The 13,091-nt window shown below is 48.6% G+C and overlaps 1 pseudogene; it reads right to left on the bottom strand.

Moving 5' to 3' along the window:
* Positions 1-24: 24 nt before the first annotated feature.
* LOC113023348 (calpain-2 catalytic subunit-like) overlaps positions 25-13,091 on the bottom strand; it is a 33,510-nt pseudogene continuing 20,443 nt past the window's right edge.

The following is a 13,091-nucleotide window of genomic DNA, read 5'->3' as shown; positions in this document are numbered from 1 at the left end:
GAGGAACCCTTCAAGGGTCATGAAAAGGTCAACTCTTAATTGCTTAGAGTCACCAGTAGGTGGAGCCTGCTTCAGCGCTGAGTGAGGATGGCTGTGTGGTTAATAATGAAGATGGTACCTCCATCAGGTTGAGCTCGATGGTTCCCAACCCGTCTTTCTCCAGAGCGCTGAAAGCTTCTGCAGAGAGGAAATGGACAGGATGAAGAGGAGGATGAAGATGGAAACATCTGTGACTCAGGGCTGCGACGACTCACCAAACATGGCCTCCAGACGCACCAAGCAGCCCACGAAGTTGTCAAAGTCGATGGTGAGATCAGGTTCGCTGTAGCAAGCCACAGGACCTGATGGAGCGGATTGTTCAGGGAGAAACCTGCAGCACACAGAGGTCAGAGGTCACACATGTGAGCACATACAGGTAAGCACTCAAGCAAGCAAACAGGCCTGACGAAGCTCACCTGCGTCTTCCACCGCCGACCTCATGGACCCTGAATTGTCCACGTCCCTGTCACGCTAGACTCTGACAACAGAAACGCATCACAGCGGCGTCAGATCAGCACGCCTATGCCCGGTGGAATGACCTCTGGCTCCAGGATGGGTTCGCTGTCCGGCGTCACTGAAGCAGCAGGTGTGCAATTACATGATCAGGCACACGTCTGGGATTCATTACTCTAGCTACGAGCGAGATCACATGAAAGAGGCGGAGTTTGATGGCAGCAAACTCCGCCTCTTTTGTAATTGGGCACAAAGAGGTTGTGTATCTTAGGGTAAAGGCAGCGCAGCGGATGGAGGATGAAGGAGCGCTAGGACCAAACTAATCGATACTATCAATATCACAGCAGATCAATAAAGCTTCGAGCAGCTGCCACAAACATTCTTTTACATGTTTAGCTCGAGTCAAACGGGCCGCGAAGCGCTACAGGCTAATTACCCCACTGAGCGCCACTGTTCTTAAAGCACTTTATAAACGAGGACTGATGGAGAGCCCGCCTGAGTCACCAGACCAACAAGCTCCAACACCAGCTGTGCGATCAGCTGCACAAAGACTGTAGAACAAAGAGGGCTGCTGCCGGTCGCTCCAGCGAGCGGTCGCTCCAGCGAGCGGTCGCTCCAGCGAGCGGTCGCTCCAGCGAGCGGTCGCTCCAGCGAGCGGTCGCTCCAGCGAGCGGTCGCGCCACCTTCCAGAGATCTGACAGTGACGCGCTCTGGTTTCACCTGGGATTTTAATGCGGTTGCCAGGCAACATGATCATATACAGTCCTGAACAGATTTAAAGCGCCTGTCAAAAACAAGTTAACAAACTAAGAATATTTTTTACAGTGTGGACGTCTCTGAGCCGTCACTAATTAATAAATCACAACGTCAAACCACCAAAATTTGCTTCTGTTCAGGAATGAACTAACTAATAATTTATCTTAACAACATATAATAATAAAAAATAATAATAAAACAATAATAATAAAACATATTATTATTATCATCCCACTGGGTTTGAATCTGGGACTCTCCACCATTTGATCCTAGAACTGAAGAAGCTTCTCTGCTGATAGTTGAAATGTCTTAAAGCAACTTAAGGAAGTCCAGACACTTTTCTTTCCAAGCTCCTTAGACTACGATGACCTGGATGACTGAGAACCTTCACAGACAATAATATGCTTTATTATTTTTTAAGTAAAAAAGTACATTTGAGTCCATGGTAACAGCAGTAATTATCTATTTTAGTTAAAAATTTAATTTAGATTAAAGTGTTTGTGCACACTGGTAGATTAACTATTGATACTGGTAATTTGGGGCAGCTGTGGCAAAAACCCAACACTAGGTGGTGCTCTGATGCATTATTTAAGCTCTGCATGAGATAATGTTAAACTTTTGTGGCTACAAATGAGACGTTATCGCCATGAAAGAGCGGCAGCCTGCTGCTAGGTGTCATAACACCTGATTAGTGAGAATGTGTGCGTGTCAGGTTTGGTGAGCGCGCAGAGGAACCGGTGTACTAATCTTTCCACCACCCTCGCCTTCATCACGCTCTCCCGGCCTGTACTCATCAGATAGTTCTCGATCTTGGTCCACAGCACCTTAAACTCGACCAGCCCCAGCTTCCCAGTGCCATCTTTCTGCAGCAGAGTTCAGGAAGGGAATTGACCTCAGAGACTTTTCATAGTAAGAGTCCTCTGATCACAGACAGACCGGTGAAGAGGCTTTCAGAATAAAAGCTTTACAGATACAGAGCTGCAGGAATGAGTGTTTTGCACTTCCTGTTCACTCGTTTGAAGTGGTTTCATGTTTTTGTTGGACGCTGAAATGATACCAGCGTGTAACACTTTTATTTGGACTTTATTTGTTTTCCCTCCTCCACTGATGTGAACCACTGACGTCACCTGTTCCACATACCTGTGGAAAATGTGCAGTCTGTCGCTCAGGTAATAATGGATTGGATTTAAATAGCGCTTTTCAAGGCACCCAAAGCGCTTTACAATGCCACTATTCATTCACTCTCACATTCACACACTGGTGGAGGCAGCTACAGTTGTCTACAGGTAGACAAACGGTCGGGGTCACAGACCTGTGAGTCCACCTCACAGCAGCAGCCAGGTGACAATAATCAATACACTGATTAACTGATCTTGCCTAACCGGCAAGAAGTTGAGCGGCTGGTACTCTGGTGCAGTCAGCACAATCTGGAGCTGAACACTCTTAACACTGTAGAGATGACAGTGGACTTCAGGAGACATCCCTCAACTCTGCTCCCCCTCACCATATCAGACAGCCCTGTGTCGACTGTGAAGACCTTCAAGTTCCTGGGTACAACCATCTCCCAGGACCTGAAGTGGGAGACCAACATCAACTCCATCCTCACAAAGACCCAGCAGAGGATGTACTTCCTGAGACAACTGGGGAAGTACAGTCTTCCACAGGAGCTGCTGATCCAGTTCTACACTGCGGTCATTGAGTCTGTCCTGTGCTCCTCCATCACAGTCTGGTATGGAGCAGCCACTAAACAGGACAGGAGCAGACTGCAGCGGACTGTACGGGCAGCAGAAAGGATCATCGGCACGCCCCTGCCCTCCATCCAGGATCTGTACCTCTCAAGAACCAGGAAACGGGCAGGGAAAATCATCGCAGACCCCTCACACCCTGCACACAGACTTTTTGATCTGCTGCCCTCTGGCAGACGGTACAGAAGCCTGCAGACCAGGACCACCCGACACAGGAACAGTTTCTTTCCCCTCGCCATCTCCCTTCTTAACAGTTGACCTGTCACACTGCTCCCACTGCCAGACTGCAGCTGCACCTTATGTACATTCTGTAGTATTCATTCCACCTCATTCATTTCTGTATTTATGTATATAAGTTTAGATTCGTTATTTATAGTTGGTTTACACAGCTTTGTGTACGTATGTGTAATGTGTATATATAGACGTGTGTGTGTGTGTGTGTGTGTGTGTGTGTGTGTGTGTGTGTGTGTGTGTGTGTTTTACATTGCTGTGCTTGAGAGCCGCCATCTACCGGAACCAAATTCCCTGTATGTGTCTGCACATATACTTGGCCAATAAACACGATTCTGATTCTGATCAGTGTGAGCAGCTCTATTAAGGCAGGAGTTTGGGCAGTTTACAGCTCCGCCACCTTCAGGTGTGTTAACCTGTGAGTCAGGTTAAAGGTTAAAGGTCATGGTCATCTGATGAAAGAGGCTTCAGCTCTGTTTTTATAGCACCAAATCGCAACAGCAGTCGCCTCAAGGCGACCCTGACAGACCAATGCCGCACAGCAGCCATCAGCAGCTGTCAGCAGCTGTCAGCACGCAGGCTTGAGATGACCTGAGCGCACCGTGGACGCCAGCACCATGTGTCTGGATAAAGGACTTTCTAACAAACCGGCCCCAGACTGTGAGGCTCCGCCCCCATCTCTCCTCCACTCGCACACTGGGCACCGGCTCCCCACAGGGCTGTGTGCTGAGCCCCCTCCTGTATTCTCTCTACACCTACGACTGCAGTCCGACCCACAACAACAATCTCATCATCAAGTTTGCTGATGACACCACGGTAGTCGGACTCATCTCGAAGGGAGACGAGGCAGAGTACAGAGAGGAAGTCCTGAAGCTGGAGGCCTGGTGTTCAGAGAACAACCTGACACTGAACACTAAGAAAACCAAAGAGCTCATTGTTGACTTCAGGAGACACAGCACTGACTTGGCCCCCCTTTACATCAACAGGGAGTGTGTGGAGAGGGTCCACACCTTCCGGTTCCTTGGTGTCCTCATCTCTGCTGACATCTCCTGGACAGACAACATCTCAGCGGTCATTAAGAAGGCCCAACAGTGGCTGCACTTCCTGAGGGTCCTCAGGAAGTACAAGCTGAACTCCAACCTGCTGCTGACCTTCTACCGAGCGTCCATTGAGAGCCTGCTAACCTACTGCATCACAGTATGGTACGGCAGCTGCACTAAAGTGTAGTCAAGACAACACAAAAGATCATCGACTGCCCTCTCCTCTCCTCTCTGTATATCATTGTCCATCTGTATAGGGACAATAAAGGCCTTCTATTGTAATCTAAGCATCTGTCTGACCTCACACCTAACCTGCCACTCTCCAGTCTCACTCCTGCAACGACCTGCCAGCAGGAGGCAGCAGACACTCAGCCTCCGCCTGAGCAGGGAGGGGCAGACTCACGGACACCTCCTCAGGTGACTCATTCTGTCAAAACAGCTTTGAGAGCACCTCATGCTGTGCTCATGTTCTGCTCGCAGCCACACAGACATGTCGCGGAGCACACGTGACTAGGGATGGGTACCGGTGTCCGGTGCCATGATGGCACTGGTTCTGACATAAACGGTAGTAACCAGACCGAAAAGCAGCGCACATTTCGGTGCTTTATTTTCCTGAGCTGTGACACACTTTAGATTCTAGCCAATCATTTTACGTTTCCAAGGATAGTAGGCGGGCCCAGGTACGTACGTTCTTTTAGAGCAGAGCTACAGATTAAAAATGCCCAAGGTGAAGCGGTCAAAGTCTGGCTGTACTTCACAACAAAATATGCAAACTCAGCAGCAACAAGTGCTTTAAGCTGATACTGTCAAAGGAGGCAACACCTCGAATCCGATGAAACACCTGGCGATGCATAGCATTTTTTCTTAAAAAGCCGAGAAATGCGCCGTATTTGATAGCTTGCTGCGAGACCTCACACCGAGCGCATCTACTGCGGGTGTGGTGCCTGTTATCGGACCCGGAGTTAGCAACATCCCCAAAAACACGAAGAGGAGAGTCCTGGCCCCTAGCCCTGCCAGTGAAGCAGAAATGATGAGGATGATCAGTGGAGAGCGAGCTCTCCTGGTGTTTGGTATGACTGAGAACAGGAAGTCTGCCCAGAGGGTCATTAACACCACCCAAAAAAATCATTGGCTGACCCCTGCCACCCCTGGAGCCCATCGCCAGATCCTCCTGTCTCAGGTAAACCATCACAGGTAAGCCCTAATAACCCCACCTACCAACTGTGGTCGGTGCCTCAGTCGCCAAGGTGCTGCACATAGGGGGTAATATGATTGTTGGGTTTTTCTCTGTATGTATTATTGTGTAATATAAAGCGCCTTGATGTGCTTTATAAATAAAACTGAATTGAATTCCTGTCGGGTGGAGCACCCATAAAGGACTACTCTACTCTATTCTATTCTAGAGTGACCGGAGACGTGTTAGTGAGTGCAAAGCCGCCGCCACGGCGTGCAGGTGTCAGCGGGGCAATTTCTGAAAGTCTACCTGGAAGTGGAAGATGCCAGCGTACTCTCCATCTCTGAAGCTCTGACCCTGCGGGACCACTCGAGCCAGGATCTCTTCATTCAGGGTCAGAGAGGCAATGGTGGCGAGCAGCCAGCAGTCACCTGGACGACGACAGACAGGGGGGGGACTTAAGTCAAATAAACAAAATGCACACACAGAATATGAAGTCGGCGAGGGGAAACTGCTGATGGACATCAAAGCCAAATCTGATTGGTCCTTTAACCTGCCAATGGGCCTGTGATGCCACGCAGTCAGCTGATACTCTGATTACTCTACAGGCTGTAAGATGTAAACAGAACATGTTTGACAGGTGGATGACACACCCGCCTCAGGCGTTTTTCACACCTGTTTTCAAAGAAAACTTCACCCGTTTCCTTGTTTGGAGTCAGACACCTTTACAGGGGAAGCTGCCGTCTGATTGGCTACACTCTGCTGGGCGTCTCCCTCTGTTACTATAGAAACTATTACTAGACTACAGGCTCACGTCACAGTGAAGTAGCTGCCACCCACTCACCTGTCAGCATGTTTATAGTTTGTGTTGACAAGATGACACTCGCCACACACACACCTGTTAAAAAACACACGCAGCTGAGTGGAATTTTCCAGCTCTGCTGTGGATGTGAAACACAAACAGTCTCAGGTGTCCCCCGCACATGAGTGCGTTTTCTAACGACTGGCATCATCGATTGATCGACTCAGATACGATTAAAAGAATTTACTTTTATCTACTTTAATATGAACCACTAACGTTATCAGATGTCTGTGAAGGTTCTCAGTCATCCAGGTCATCGTAGTCAAAGGAGCTTGCAAAGAAAAGCGTCTGGACTTCTTTAAGTTGCTTGAAGACGTTTCACCTTCATCCGAGAAGCTTCTTCAGTTCTAAGGTCAAATGGTGGAGAATCCCAGATATAAACCTAGTGGGAGTTTCCCCCCACAGAGGGACAAAAGGACCCCCTGATGATCCTCTAATCGCCTGAGCCAAGGTGGGAAACTGGGTGTGGGTCCCAATCAGCCAGGGTTTCGGGTGTGTTCATTGTGAAACCTGGCCCCACCTTATCATGCGAATTCCTGAGGTCAGATGGCCCAGGATGTGAGTGGGCGTTAAGGCGTCTGGGAAGGATCTCAAAACTGGATTATAGATGGCAGAGAGTTGGTGTCGTAAACCCCGCCTCTGTTCAAAGATGGTCGCTCACAGTGGACACAGATGCTTCTTTCACTCCTCTTTCAAACCATCTGTCCTCTCTGTCCAAAATGTGAACATTGGCATCCTCAAAGAGTGACCTTTGACCTTTAGATGCAGATGGACTGCTGAGTCTTGTCCTGTGGAGGTGGCTCTTCTGTGTTGTGCCATGCGCTTGTGAAGTGGCTGTTTGGTCTCTCCAATGTAGAGGTCTGGGCATTCCTCGCTGCACTGTACAGCAAACACCACATTGTTAAGTCTGTGTTTTGGCGTTTTGTCTTTCGGGTGAACCAGTTTCTGTCTGAGCGTGTTGCTGGGTCTGAAATGCACCTGGATGTCATGCTTGGAGAAAACTCCTGAGTTTCTCTGATACACCGGCTACATAGGGGATGACAGTGTTGTTGCGTCTGTCCTTCTTATCCTCCCTCGCTGGTGTCTGAGCTTCTTTTCTGTGCCTCTTTGCTGACTTTAAGAACGCCCATTTAGGATAGCCGCATGTTTTGAGTGCTTCCTTTACATGTGTGTGTTCCTTCTTTTTCCCTTCAGGCTTAGAGGGAACATGTTCTGCCCGGTGGTGTAGGGTCCTGATTACTCCAAGTTTGTGTTCCAGAGGGTGATGGGAGTCAAAGAGGAGGTACTGGTCCGTGTGTGTGGGCTTCCGGTAAACTTCGATGTTGAGTTTGCCGTTCTCTTCAATGTGCACAGCGCAGTCCAGGAAAGGCAAACAGTTGTCCTTTGTGTCTTCCCTGGTGAACTTGATGTTTTTATCCACAGCGTTAATGTGCGCAGTGAAGGAGGAAAGGACCAACTTCACACCCGATCAGATCTGCACACTGTTAGACCTCTGCCTCACCACTACATATTTCAAATACAACGAAGGCTTTTACAGACAAAAACATGGCTGTGCCGTGGGCTCCCCCGTGTCACCTATTGTAGCCAACCTTTACATGGAGGAAGTGGAAAGGAAGGCTCTTGGCTCTTTCAAAGGAAGAGTACCCAGCCACTGGTACAGATATGTGGACGACACCTGGGTCAAAATCAAGACACAAGAAGTGGAATCCTTCACTGCGCACATTAACGCTGTGGATAAAAACATCAAGTCATCAAGTTACCTGCGTTACCTGCGCAGGTAATCAAAGAACAGCAGTTTCTCACCCGGAGCTCCCTGACAGATGTCGGTCCTCGAGGCCCCGGATACAATGAACTCTGGGTCAGAGGTCAGCTCCTGCACATAAGCAACAGTCATCATCAGCTGCCTGACGTGCACCAACACTGCTGTACAAATAAAGACTAATTGATTGATTGATTGATGGTGGAGAAAACTGAGCAAAAGGGTTTTTAAACAGCCAGCTCTCTGAGGTCACTCTTCCTGTGCGTGAGGTCATCGTGCTTCCTGTGTGCACCTGAAACAGCGTTTTCATCACACGGCCGCCAACTCGTTCCGTAGTGATCAATAATCACCAGACAGACGCGGCTCTGTGACAGTTCAATCTCACTGATCAAAGTGAAAGCTCGTGATCAAGAAACAGGGTCAGCTCACCTGAGGAGCTCTCCTTCAGGCACTTTAATCACACCTGTGATCAGCTGATCTCTGAGTGGTCTGAGAGGTGTGTGATGTCACGGCTGATTATCAGCTCTGAGGAAGCAGGCTGAGCAAAAACAGATGATTGCTATCAAACCAGACTCCATGCAAAAAACATCTAATTTAAGCAGCGGAGCTCAGGTGAGACTCACCTGAGAGCCGAGCAGAGCCACAGGTAGCTCGGCTGCTCTCAGGTCAGTTTCATTGACCAGATAAAAGTGATCACTCACTCATGCTCAGCCTGATCATCAATCAATCTGCCAATCAACCCTGACAGCGGCCCGTTTGATCAGCGTGTTTCAGGTAACGCAGGTGCGACAGGTGCGGGATTGGAGCGGGTACTGACCGTGGGTCTCTTCCAGGACACGCCGCGGACCTTGGAGGAGTTCGGGTGATAATTTCAACAGGTGAGTCAACGGTGCAGGTGTTGTGACCAGTTTGTGTATCAGGCTGTAAACATGTTAGCATGAGTCTGTGGGCACTGACTCACTGCAGTTCCTCTGACGTCCAGCAGAGGCAGAGTGCTGATTGGGTAACAGCCGCAAACAGAAAACAAACACAAAAGCTTTTCTTCAGATTTTATTTGGACTGTTTCAGAGTCAGCGACCGCAGCATCAGCTTCCTGTCCTTTGCACGGTAACCATGGTATCTGTTATAACTGAGACACAGCAGCCAATCCAACGTGTTTATTTTACTTGCAAGGAAACAAAATCATTCACAGTGAACATGTTCGCGATGCTCGCTGGAGCCTCTTTAGACTTTTTGCCAACATTATCCTCCAACACAAACGTGCACGTTAAACTGTTCAGCTACTGCATGATGCTAACGCTGCTTTGGATACGATGCCTTCAGCTTACCAAAGACAGTGCTGCCTAAATCATTTTCCCAGCATGCTCCTGGAGTGGCAGCTGTCAGTTGATGGTGAGGCACAGCCACTGCAGAAGGAAATGAGGTCAGTGATGATTTCATGTATGTCAGCCAATAAGAGAGGGACTGCACTGCTTAGGTGTGGTTTACCTGCTGCAGGTCCAGCTGGATCCAGAGTCCTGAACATCCCTGAAGTGGGAAATAAGAAAACATTTAAAACGTTACGTACAAGCACAACCACAGACAGCTGAGGACACTGGGAACAGTGGGAACACTGAGTGGGAACAGTTCGAATACTGGGAATAGTGTGAGCAGTGGGAATACTAGGAGCGGTGGGAACTCACTGAAGAGCATCTCCAGACAGATCAAGCAGCCGATGAAACGGTCGAAGTCGATGGCGTAGCTTCTCTCGGTGTAGCGAGCGACAATCTCTTGGATCACTGTGCTGTTCAGCTGGAACCCTGAAACACAAGAGGAGGAGCCACCAGGTGAGACACGCATGCCAGGTAGACCTGTCCAGGAGCTCTGTTTTCCACCTGAGAGGGCCAATCATGGATACGTCTCCTGCTGTAGCTCCTCCCACAGCAGTAGATGTCAGCTTTGAAGGAGAGTTTGTGGAAGTGCGTGGAGTGGGCTGAAAGGGGGCCGTCGGTTGGCCCCGCCCAGAGTGGGCGGGGCCGCTCCGAGCTCCCTGACCTGCACTCAATCTACAGGACCAAGGCCAGGAAGATGGTGAAGGACCTCAGCCATCCCAACAACAGACTGTTCTCTCTGTTGAGGTCAGGAAAGCGATTCCGCTCCCTGAAGACCAACACAGAGAGACTGAGGAGGAGCTTCTTCCCGCAGGCGATACGGTCTCTCAATCACACCACCACACAGTACTGACCCACACATATGGTTCTTACACACACACTGGACTTTCTGGACTTTGGTTTTGCACAATACTGGTCACTATATTCTTCATTTCCGGTTAATACTTGTACAGCTGCTGTTATTGTGTATATATTTATTTATATTTAGATTTCTTCATACATTCTTATATAGTTCTATATTGTGTATTTTGTTGTACAGTTATTTTATTTTTAACCTTAATTTATATTTTATTCCTTCCTAGTTAAATTTACCCTTTTTAATTTTTCATATTTATTTCCTATCTTATTCATAGCCTTTCCCTTTTTTGTTTTCTTTAGGTCACGAGCAGTTGTCCAAGCATTTCACTACATATCGTACTGTGTATGACTGTGTACGTGACAAATAAAATTTGAATTTAGGAGTCTTACTGGCTTCAGCCAGAGCCGCTCTCATCTCGTGGCTGCTCATCGTGCCAGACCCGTCCGAGTCGTGACTCTTAAAGATCTCCTGCACACGACAGCAGCGAGCAGTGAGGTCATCGCCATGCCGACTCTGACAGAAGCTGTAACAGTGCTCACACACAGGCGAGAACTCACCAGGTACGTCTGCATCTTCACCCAGCAGGCCCAGTCTGGAGCTGCCGTCAGTCTGAGGTCAGTTCAGGAACCGCACACCTGATCACCTGACGCCACACAGGTGAGTCACACGCATCATCGATGGTTGGCTCACACTCTGTAACTGCTCAGTCAGTTCGATCACTCCTGGATCACGTATCAGTTTTCTGCTGATGGGCTGTAAACTGCATGGATGTTAGAAAATTCTGGTTTTCTGTGTTTTTTGTAGTTTCCAGTGGAGGCGTGTCCTAAAACTCTATCAAACACACGTTAGCATGTGATACTGTCTGCGTGTCATGATTTCGTATGAAGGATACATCCAGCAGGCTGATGATGTCACAGCAGGTTTGCAGGCTGAAGCCATCGGTTGTAATGTCCGACCCTGAAATCAGAGCAGAGCACAACCATCAGCAGGACTTTCCTGTGGGCCCAATCCGGTGAAACGTTAAACTCTTCTTACTCCGCTTTGTCCAAAATCTGCTGGAGCTCATGGGGCTGAAACAGGAGAGCAGATGTCAGACTGTGTAGCGGTTATACAGCGTAACCCTGTCACCCTGAAGTCGGGACCTGGTGTGGGCTTCCTTCTCCGTAAACACCGTCAGTACGAAGCTTCCTTTGCGGTGCAGTTCGAAGGTAGACGGGACGATGGCGTACTCTCCGGGTGGCAATTTGAAGCGATCGCATACCTCCCTCAGGTTGATGAAGGCGTGACTGCGAGCCACTGACTGGTCTCTCAGGAGGACGTCCGGGCCCAGGCGGACGTTAGAACGACCTTTATACGGACCGCAGAAGAATAAGAAGGTGAGACCTGGAGACGGAGGCATCTCTGAGTCCTACCAAGGCATTTATTTGATTCAGGTTGTGGTTATTTTATTTGCACCTGTAGGCCGTTTGTTCTGCAGTCATCCATCCTCACAGGCAGCAAACAACAACAACAGCTGAGACTCGCCGTGCAAACGGCTAACTGCTGTACAGGGATGTGCTTCACCAATCAGCTGTTACTTAAACATGTAATCAGTAAAAGCTGATGAAATGAAACCATCGTGTTTTTATCAAAGTGCGAGTGAGAAAGCCTCTGAGGCTCGAGAGTCGCCAATGAGGCTTCTGACACACAGCTTCAGTTTGCTTTAAACTTCAGCCCTGAGTCGATAAACACACCCCTGCACTTTAGAAGAGGACTTCATGTGTAAGTGCTCGTCCCAAAATCAGTGATCACATCTTTAGTCTTAGATGTGCTCCAGTGAAGCCTTTGTTGCTTGTCTAGGTTTGTGCAGCTCGCTGATGTTTGCTTAACTCTGCATCAACAAGTGTGTGTTACAGATAGCTCTTGGCTCTTTGTAACTGTCACGGTCCGGGTCAGCGGCCGTGTGAAGAGTGGAAGGAGGACTCAAACGCAGCACTATTTCAGACGTGAAGGGTGATTTATTGACAATACCAAGCATAAAGTGGAGATGGCAAAACTGAACTAAGGACGAACTAAACTGGGAGAAACTACACAAAGGAGTGGCAAACCTGAACATGAAGGGAGAACAGCAGGGAGAGCACGCAGGGAATTTCACAGGGTATGAACACAGACGACGCGACGAGGAGCAGAGGAAAACACGCACTATAAGTACACAGAGAGACACTGGGAATCACACACAGGTGGGGGAAACAGCTGGACCTGATTAACCTGACGAGACAGGGGAACACTAACACCAGGGACCAATAGAGGGAGCACAAACCCAGAACCCAGTATCTAAAATCCCAAACACAAACCATCCCAAAACAGCCACGAATAATCATGAAAGTAATAACAATAAAGAACACAAACACAAAGTCACTGAGTCATGGCCGCAGGACCATGACAGTGACCTTATTTTCCTTATTGGTTTGGGGGACTTTGGGGCACTGAGCACATTTAACAGCATGCTCATTGTTCCCAGGTCCACATACATCATTGCTGCTCTACATCCTGTACAACCATCAATGCATTTGGCACAGGACTTGAACTTATCACCTGATTCACCCAAAGATGTACCTCAACTTCAAAACCTCCTTGCTTTGCCTGATTACCTCACGAGTTATGAAACATTGTGCTTACTTTCAACATTCGAAAAGTCCAATTCAGTACGTAATATTACGAAGCAAAGACTCCCGTCTTATTACTGCTCTTATCTGATAATGTGCAACCTAACCTGGCCCTGAGCTCAGACACCATCTGGATTTAAATCCTCACCTGAAGATTG

Source organism: Astatotilapia calliptera, chromosome 6 (genome assembly GCF_900246225.1).
Source record: "Astatotilapia calliptera chromosome 6, fAstCal1.2, whole genome shotgun sequence".
In the NCBI taxonomy this organism is placed as follows: Eukaryota; Metazoa; Chordata; class Actinopteri; order Cichliformes; family Cichlidae; genus Astatotilapia; species Astatotilapia calliptera.
Note: the sequence above shows the minus strand (reverse complement) of the source record. Positions and strands in the feature narration are given on the sequence as shown.